Source organism: Eretmochelys imbricata, chromosome 26, assembly GCF_965152235.1.
Source record: "Eretmochelys imbricata isolate rEreImb1 chromosome 26, rEreImb1.hap1, whole genome shotgun sequence".
NCBI lineage: Eukaryota > Metazoa > Chordata > Testudines > Cheloniidae > Eretmochelys > Eretmochelys imbricata.
Window position 1 is genome coordinate 15,543,312 of NC_135597.1, and position 9,869 is coordinate 15,553,180.

Below are 9,869 nucleotides of genomic sequence, written 5' to 3' on the forward strand. Positions count from 1 at the left end.
TTGCCTGCATGAGCGCTCCGGCTCCGCAGCCCGGCGCCCCTCGGAGGCATTCTCCCCTCGCCTGTTATTCTTGTATTAGCGCCGAGCCCATTACAGCTAATTTGCTCGCCCTAATCTCCATTTATTTCTCCCTCGTTGATATTAGATTTTGCTTCTCTATTGCTCCGGCCTGATTTCCTCTTTGTCTCTCTAATGGCTCCCCCCATTTCTCTATTAATCTGGTTTCCTCTCGCCATGCGCCACCCCCTCCTTACCACCCACCCCAAACTGAGTCCCCTTTAAATTAACTCCTTACTGCCCAGGGGCTGGCGGAGCAGGAAAGCAGCCAGGTTTCGCAGAGGAACAGGCCCCTGCTCAGAGCCCCCCATGTGTTGGCTCTCACACTACACTGAGACCCCAGAAACAGGCCACATCCTCCAGCACCCACCAGGGGCCTGCCCTACATCCTGAACCCCCTAACACCATGGGGAGCCCTCCCTGACCCAGCCAGGCTCACCCTGCACAAACCCAGCAGCCCCTGGGGGTTTGATCCCCATTCTCTTTGCGGTGTTTCGTAAAGCCCCAGCTCCTGGAGCCAGGGGAGTTTCTGCTCCAGACTGCCTGTTTGCAGAGGGCAGCTGGTCATGTGGCCCCAGGCCCCCCCCGCAAAAAAGCAAAGACAAAAGGACCCCACCTTTGGCATTGCAAAAATCCCTTGTGGTTTCTAAGGCCACCTCATCATTTTGGGGGGCCTGGTTCATTGGTTTTGACCACTAGGGGCTGGCCAGATGGAAAAAACTCTGCTCTGGAGAGTTAATGGCACTTCTCTGTAACCCAACTCTTCTCTCCCACCCCCTTGGTCGCTGGTACTCCAGCTCCCCTTCCCCACCCCTCTGCCCCCATTTCCTGTATCCTGTCCTCTGCTCCACATTCCTGGACACCCTCCCAGAACCCGCCAGGCTCTGTCTCCCAATTCCACTGCCCCTCCCCAACACCCTTACCCCGCCTCTGTTCCCAAGCGCTGTACCCTGACCTCCCCAGCCCCTGTAACCATCTCAGCCAGCTCCTGTATGTCACCCCCTTTCACGTCCCACACTGAGCCCCTCTAAGCGTTACTGGTGCCTCAAGCTCCCCACTCCCACCTGGCTGACCTTACGTTCCTGGGAGTGGGGCTGGGAGTGGTATATCGAGTCAGAGATTATTAGGCCAGACAGGGCTAAGGCAATCATCCAGTCCAACCACCCAATCCCCAACTTAATCCCTCTTTGAACTGGAGCAGACTGTTAGCAAAGCAGCCCGCTCGCTTTAGCAATGGGCTGTGCTGGAGAACACACCAGGCCCTTGGGAGGTCGTTCCAATGGCTAGTGACCCTGGCTTGGACCTGCAGCCAGCGGATCGTGTCAGGCCTTAGACTGAAGACCCCTCTGGTACCAATTTCTGTAGGTTCTGACAGATTGGGATCCAGGTCCCCCTTGACAGTCTCTTTGATGGAGCTCCTGGGGTCGATGGCAGGTTGTCCAAGCCTTTAACCATTCTTCTGGCTCTGCTGCAAACCCTCCCCCATTATCAACAATCTGCTTAAATTGTGGGCACCAGAACTAGGCACGGGATCCCATCAGCAGTCACACCAGTGCCAAACACAGAGGTGAAATCACCTCTCTGCTCCTACTTGAGATTCCCTTGTTTACCCATCCCAGGGTCACATTAGTCCTTCTGGACCCAGCATCGCATGGGGAGCTCATGTTCAGCAGATTCTCCTTGCGATAAGCTTCAAACCTTACAGTGGTGCTTATGCAGCGACCCAGGCCTTGGTCCGGCAATGCCTACCGTGAGGAGAGGAACATAAGAACGGCCAGACTGGGTCAGACCAAAGGTCCATCTAGCCCAGTGTCCTGTCTGCCGACAGTGGCCACTGCCAGGTGCCCCAGAGGGAATGACCAGAACAGGGAATCACCAAGTGATCCATCCCCTGTCACCCATTGCCAGCTTCTGGCAAATCAGGACGATGGAGAGAACTTCCAGTTTTAAACTGTATAAAGGAAAAACCCAGAAATCTGGCAGAACAAGAACAGAAAATAAATAACATCTAGTGTCATCAAATGCTCGGTTAGGAAACTAAACTGTAAATTACTCTGCGTAGCTCGAAAGCTGGGTTCTCTCCTTGCCAAGAGTTGGGCCAATAAAAGCTCTTTCTCCACCCACCTTGTCTCATTGCAGTACAAAATGTTTGTCAGCACCACAACCCATCGCCCAAGAGGGAATCCACCCCTCTCCCTGGCTGTGAAGTTCGGCTTCGCCTCACCTCTCTCCGGCGTGCGTGTCTCCTTTGCTTCCACACCCCTTTCCAACAGCTCCCCCCCAGATGGCCATGCCTCGTCCCCAGGTGCCCGAACTGTACCCCTCTGCCAGGGTCCCAATGGTCAACCTGGGTTGTACACTCCTTACCCCTCACCACCTTGCGGGCAGCTTCCTCTCCGGCCCAACCGAGCCTTACCCTCTTGGTTGAAACTGCAGCTGGTGCCAGGGCCAGGGTTACTGCACTTCTTTGCCTACCCATGCAACCCTGCACTGCACCAATAGCTGCCCGTGCATTGGCCTGTAACGACACCAAGCCAAATGGGGGCCTTCCCACCCATTGCCTTTAGAGCAGTGGGTGGGAACGTGTTCATCTGGCCAAGGGCAAGCCTGACAATCCTGGAGAGAAGGAAGTGGGCACATGGTGGAGCAGGCAGGGCGTGCTGCTGGCAACTAGTGGAGTGTATGGGGCTGTGAGGGGCAATGGCTGGGGGGGTCCAGGTAGCGTGTAGGGCTGGGTGTCTGTGTTGGGGTGTGCAGAGATACGAGTGTGTCTAAGCCTGTGTGTAGCTCCCTGCTGGCATGTAGGGGTGGGCACACATGGGCATGTAAATCTGGGTGCATACATGCCTGCATGTAGATCTGTGCATGCGTGTAGAGCTGTGTGGATGTGTGTTGGTCAGTGCCTGCGTGTAACTCTGTGTGCAGATCCATGTGCATGTGTGTAGATCCTTGCGTGTGCATGTCGGTCTGGGGGTCACTCAGGGAGAATACTGCCACACTGGACACAAACAATCACAGCCCGGGGCAGAGCACGGAGCTGGGAACCAGGAACTGCTGAGCTCCTCCCAGCTCTTCCCCTGATTCGCTTCATGAAGTTACATAAGTCCCGTCCCCTCTCTGTGTCTCAGTTTCCCCATTTGCAAAATGGCAGTCAGCAGACTTATCATCCTGGCTACGTACTCACATTCCCCTCTCCAAACAAGAGCAGTATCTGGGCAAAAGCTCTTAAGGAATTTACCCCCAACAACCCTGCTGGTTTCAGATGGGGAAACTGAGGTCCCAGATAGGAAGGGACTTGCCCCAGGTCGCCCAGTGAGTCAGCGGCAGAGCTAGGATTTATACCCAAGGCTCCTGGCTGTTAGTCCCGTGCATTAACCACAGCCACACCCTTCGCCTAGTGCATGGGGCAAATACATTAGAGCATAAAGTTCTTTCCAAATGAACAGCTTGATTCTGATTTATCTCATGTTCCTGTGAACCCAGGGTAGCCCCAGTGACTTCACTGGTGTGAGCTGGCGTAGAGAAGATCCGAATCTGCCCAGACACATGCTGCTGAAGGAGCACGGGCTGCAGAATTGTTCTGCTCAGCTCCATACAGGCGTATAACATATTTGGCATGGAAATGAGCGACTGATGCTTCTCCCATGTCACTTTAACTGCATGTTAGGTTGGCTACAGCCCAGTCTGGGGGCGGCCTGGTCCAAGCTGTGATGGCTTCCCCATCGCGCAGGGCATCACGCCTCCCTCCCGCTCCTCCGCCTCCCTCCCGCTCCAAGCAGCTGGCTGATCGCTGGCACCAGATGGCAAGAGCAAAGAGAGGCCCAAAGACCCGCAGACGTTATGTCCTCATGGCAGAGCCAGCTCCTCTGGAGCTAGCCTAGCTCAGGTGACGGCAACCGAGCAGGCTGTGTTGGCAGCGGGGATGCGCAGTTAAAAGCACCACCAGGCTCCAGGGACAGGGTTCTGTGTGTGGACAGGCTGGGCCAAAACCCCAGCTGCAGCTCAGTTCATCCTGCGGCGAGCCCAAGCTGCCAGGCAGCGCCGAGTCAGTAGGTAACGGAAGGGGCACTGCTGAGTACAGAGAACGTGAGGAAAACGCAGACAGTGCTCAGGTCCGGCAGCGAGCCTGGGCAGCCGTGTGCTTCTGGACCTGCAGCGTCGCCCCCTTCGGCCGCCTCTCTGCAAGCTGGGGGGTTCAGATCAACAGCTTCCAACTGGTTCCCCCTGCCCAGTGCCAAGTGGGAAGCCGGCTGCAGAAGGAGACAGGACAGGTGGGAAGAGGCTCCCTGGTGGTTTTAAGGGTACGTCTACCCAGCAAAACCAGCCCCCCGGCAGCGAGTCACTGAGCCCCGGTCACCTGACTGGGCTCATGGGCCTTGCCCAATGCAGCTAAAAACTGCAGTGGAGACATCTGGGCTCAGGCTGGTGCCTGGCTCTGAGACCCAGAGAGGCAGGAGGCCTCAGGCTCCAGGTGCCAGCCAAAGTGGACGCATCTACACGGCTATTTTTAACCCCTAGCGCCATGGGAGGCGGACGAAGCTCCCTGTCCTGCCTCCTCCATCCGTGGCCACACCCACACTGCACCCCGCCCCCTCCCCTGCATGGCCCCCTGCCCACTCTGCCCCCCTGCCGCCACTCGCCTCGTCCCTCCATCCCTCCCTCCCCTCCGTGAGGGGGTCTCGCAGGGGACGGGGTGGAGGAGAGGAGGGACCGACTCACCGAGCAGTGGCAGGCAATGGGGACCTCGGGGAAGGGACAGAGCAGGGAGGGGAAGAGGCAGGACCACCACGGCCCAGGTGTTGGGCAGCGGGGCTGAGCCTCCCCTGGCCTATTATACCCACGGCCCATGCCTAGCACGATCCCCGTCATCCTGAGTCAGTTGTCCAGGCCCTGGACTTGCAGCCACGGGGCTTTTGCTGCGTAGACGAACCCTGACTCAAGTGGCGAGCCAGGTTGCTGTGTCTCCATGGCCGTGTTTACCCAGGCTAGCTGACCCATGTGCAGCATCACCAGAGCCAGGAGAGCACAAGTGTCTCCTGGCCAAGGCCTGTGGAAATAAGAGGGCAGGGGAATGGCACCCCTGTGGGATTGGAAGAGCCTGGCCTGGAGTTTGCAGACCAAGAGACTTGGCAAGACGGTGCTGACCAGATCCCCGGCCGGTGTGCCGGGCCGCAGCTTCATTGTAGTTGCTGGAACTTTCCCCGTCAACCCCAGCAGCAGAGCTGGCCCCTCACGTGGACAGGATCAAACGTTAGTGACTGTTAGTGGTGCTGATAGTCCTCCCACCTCCACTTGGTCAGGTGGGGTAACCCTACAGACTGCCCTGGAGTCGCCACAGAAGGGCCACGCCCACCGTTGCTCCTGGTGGAATTAGCCGGTGGAACTGACTGCTACTGGCCACGAACTTAGCAAGGTTCAAAGAGAGACTGGATGTGTCTATCAAGCATATGCAGCGTTCTATGGACAACAAATCCGCGCGGGAGTTCTGAAAAAGGAAGTGCTGGAATGCAGGGCAGTGGGCAGCCAGGAGGGAGCAGCATGGGGAAGGGAAAGTCGGGGGGTGTGTGTGGGGAGTGGGAGGAAAATAGGGCAGTGTGGGAGCTAGAGGAGGAGGGGAGCAGGGGTGACTCCCCACAGAGCCTGTCCCATCCCTGCTTCCCCTCTGCTTGTGCTCCCCGTGAGGGCTCCAATGTTGGGGTGTCCTTGCTGCTTAGCTCCTGATGTCTCCCAGCTCTGGCGCCCCAGGCCAGTCCGGGCTGCAGTGAGTCAAGCCACCAGGCGGAGAGCGGGGATCCGCAAACCATCGATTTTAATCCACTTTTCTGCCTGTCCTCGTTGGCACTATGACCATTAAAACATGCGCATTTTATCGTCACATGGAGCCTTTCCACTAGATTTGGGACCTGGCAGGGTCCCCGCTGACTACACACAATTATATAGTGTAATATGTTCAGATTCTTATCAACTGTACATTTTTGTCTGTTCAAAAATGGTGACTGATCTGTTTCTTACTTCCTAGATAATTAACTTTTTGTTCATGGTTTGTGTCAAGCAGCATTTGGATGCTAACTGGGAATTTAATTAAACACCCAAAACAGCATCTACAATTTATTTTTATTAAAGAAAACAACCTTGGATGTTTTGGATACATCAGCTTCGCTTATCAACCCATATTTCACAGTTCCAGCTAAACGATTTGTTAAAGGAACAGAGGGATTAACTGTAGTTAGTGAATTAATCTGATTATTTCAGGTCAGCCTGGGAAAAATTTCAAGTCTACATAAGTGAAAGTGACTGGAGCATAAGTTCTTACTTGCCTAAGGTGACGAAGTGGGAATTTTCGATAATATTTTTACGCAACCTTGACGTGCCTCAGTTTCCCTTTGTATGTTGCATTTCTACCCAGCGGGTAGACAAGGGTTAACACTGGAGCAGTGTAGGAGTTGGAGGTGGGGGGTGTCACTTTGCTGTCTGGGGCAATGGATACAGCTATTAAAGAACTGGCTCAATCCCACTCAAATCAACAGAGGGTCCAGCAAGACAAAGAGTTGCCCCAAGGACAGAACAACTCCAGAAGTGGAAGGGAGCTGGAGAGCAAGGGGTCAGGTGGCTGGAAGAAGGGGGCCTTTTGGAGGGGCGCAGGAGCCTGGACCGGGGGATCCAAGAGAGGGAGCCAGAGGTGGAGTCCCTCACTACTTGGCTGGCTCATCACGGCACTGGTTGGACCAGGGTGGACTATGGCGTAACCCCTGCCCCTCTGTGCTGACCGAAGGATGTCCAGATTCTGTAGCCAGGTGACTAATCAATGGTGACCTTGTTTGGGAAAGGCTGCCTGTGGGAATATTCCCTGAGAGCATTGTGCTCTGAGGGGCCCGGTCAGCTTGGCTGGATTCACTGCAGGGAGTGTGGGAGCTGTGGAGGCCACGGGCCTGCCCTGGTAGAACTGTGCAGGTCCTTGGGCCCGGTTCAGTGAAGGGGTCATTCCCAGAAGACTGGGGACAGGCTGGGCAGAGACTAGACCCTGGGTCTCAGTGACGCTTGTGTGACTTAGGCTGTCCTTCAAACTAGTAGATCTCACTGACTTTTTCAACTCGCAGTGGACTTCTCATCTGTGAATCATAGAATATCAGGGTTGGAAGGGACCTCAGGAGGTCATCTAGTCTAACCCCCTGCTCAAAGCAGGACCAATCTCCCATAGTTGCCCCAGATCCCTAAATGGCCCCCTCAAGGATTGAACTCACAACCCTGGGTTTAGCAGGCCAATGCTCAAACCACTGAGCTATCCCTCCCCCATCAAATGAAGAACATGTTCTCTCTGCACCTTCAGAAGAGGTGACTGCTGCAAAAACTGGGCTAACACTTCACCAAACTGGTTCCAGGTGCTTCGCCAGTGACTTTCACCCGTTCAGTGGTGGGACTTTCCTTTAAAACATGAGCAGCCAACACGTGCTGCTTGCAGGGTTCACCTTCAGCCTGGAATTTATGATGGTTGGGATGATTGATGTGTGATTCTTAGGTGCCACATCAGATCAGCATCTTCTGCAGTTACACATCTCCCTGGGTCTGCTGGGTTGAAAATATCTACAAGAACATGACTTGGAGGAAGTGCTGGATCCCGCTATTTCTCTCCTGCCTGCAATTTACCTCTGTTGGGGGCTATTTCTTTCTTCAGCGTCTCTTCAAGTTCTTTCCACATTTCCACACCAGCAGCAATTCAGCAGCACCCTGCTGCCGTTTGTCCAAGGCAGGATTCGGGATAGCCAATGTCCTTCTCCACTTCTCTTGTTGTTGGTTGGCTACTTTGGCTGGGAGATTTCCATCTACTTTGTCACGATTTTCCTCATAAATTGCCATCAGAACAGGCCAGTTCTTAATAAACAGCTTCAAACTGCCATTGAAAGCCCATTGTACACCTAGGAGGGGACTTCGTTTGAATCCTCCTGCTCTCTTCAGTGACGCTGAAGCAGCGTGGTTGTTCTGGAAATATTTTGCAATTTCAACAACATTTTCCTTGATTCCTGGAGTTGTACTTAAGTCTTTGGCTAAATGATGCATCACATGAGCCCTGCACCCACAGGTTATAAGTGTCGGGGTTCCCTTCATTACCTTGCTTCTAGATTTCTTCTCATCTTTGCTACATTGGCAGCATTGTCTGGGACAAAGCTACACACCTGACACTTGGACAAAGCTACACACCTGACACTGTTCATGGTTTGTTATCACTCTTCCTGCTACTTCTTTTAAGTGCTTTGCTGAACGGGCATTTCATGATGTATCAGTTGTTTCTATAAGACAGCCAACCCCATCTTCTCTTGTCACGCAAGCACCTATTACTAGATGATTGTGTACATTGCTTCACCCATCAAGACTCAGATTAACAAATTTCCCATCAATGTTTTTTGCAAACTGTTCAATGCCCTTCTCATGCGCTGTATCCAGCATCTGTTCAGCAGCGGCTGCTCTGCCGGGCAGAGGCAGCCTGCTCAGAGATTGAACCATGGCAATCAAATGTTTGTCCTGAACAAGACGAAAGGGAGAATTTGTTGCCCAAATGAATCGAGCAATCTTTGCATCTGTGGAGTCTTTGTGGAATTTGCTGCTCCTGGTTACAAACTCATCTATAGTTTTACTGGACAATGAAGGCAAGTTTGATTTGTTGTTTTTTTTAATCCAAGTAATTTACTGCCTGACACTTGTTTACTTAAAAAGAACAGGAGGACTTGTGGCACCTTAGAGACTGCCCAATTTATTTGAGCATAAGCTTTTGTGAGCTACAGCTCACTTCATCGGATGTAGCTGCATCCGATGAAGTGAGCTGTAGCTCACGAAAGCTTATGCTCAAATAAATTGGTTAGTCTCTAAGGTGCCACGAGTCCTCCTGTTCTTTTTGCGAATACAGACTAACACGGCTGCTACTCTGAAACTTGTTTACTTGCAGCACTGCTGGCGGCACCAGCAGATGACTCTGAAGTTGCAGACAGTGCAGATGATGGACCATTTATGTCTAGGCTGGACCCTGAAACAAAGCGGTAAAAAAGTCACTCTCGCTCACGGAGTATTGTGCCTTGCACTGCTTTGTAAAAAATGAGATTGTATGATAGATTCCTCCTCCTGCAGCTGTTTGCACCACTGTTTAAAAGATATTTACTCTAAATCCAGTGTTATAGGGAAAATAACAAATCATAGGGAATATCTCAATCTGTTTAAAACCTTATCTCTAGCAACACACCAAACAGCTTGGAAAAAATTGTTACCGTTCCTAGATGCCAAATAACCCTTTACTTTTAAACGGGAAATCGTCACCCAGGGTGTTTGATTAGATTGAGCAATAAAAAAAATGACCCTCCGAAGTCCAGCAGTAGTCAATAAATCCTCCCACAACAAAGTAACGTGACAGTTCTATTCGGAACACCAACATTTTGAAATCCCTATGTAAGCAATGCCCTCAAAACACAACCGAATGACCATAATCTACGGTGTCACTTGCTAGCGCGGTAAGGCATGGTAACGAGTATTTGAGAATGATGCAAAAATAAGTTTACTAACCAACTGATCCAGATCAGATCCAGACCAGACATGTTCACAAAGTTGTTCCCTTCTGAGGAGCATTTTTCATGGTGGTTCATTGTGACACGCAGGCCTCGCATCTCTTTGTGGCACAGTTCACGTTTGGCGCGTGTTCCCTTTTTACAGGGATTTCTTGACAATATTCCCAAACAGGGTCTCTTTGACAACCTGCAGCCCTTGCAGGTTTTTTCCTTCAGCTCCCAGGTGTTGAAACTGACCCTGCCTTGACAGCAGCATTGCACATC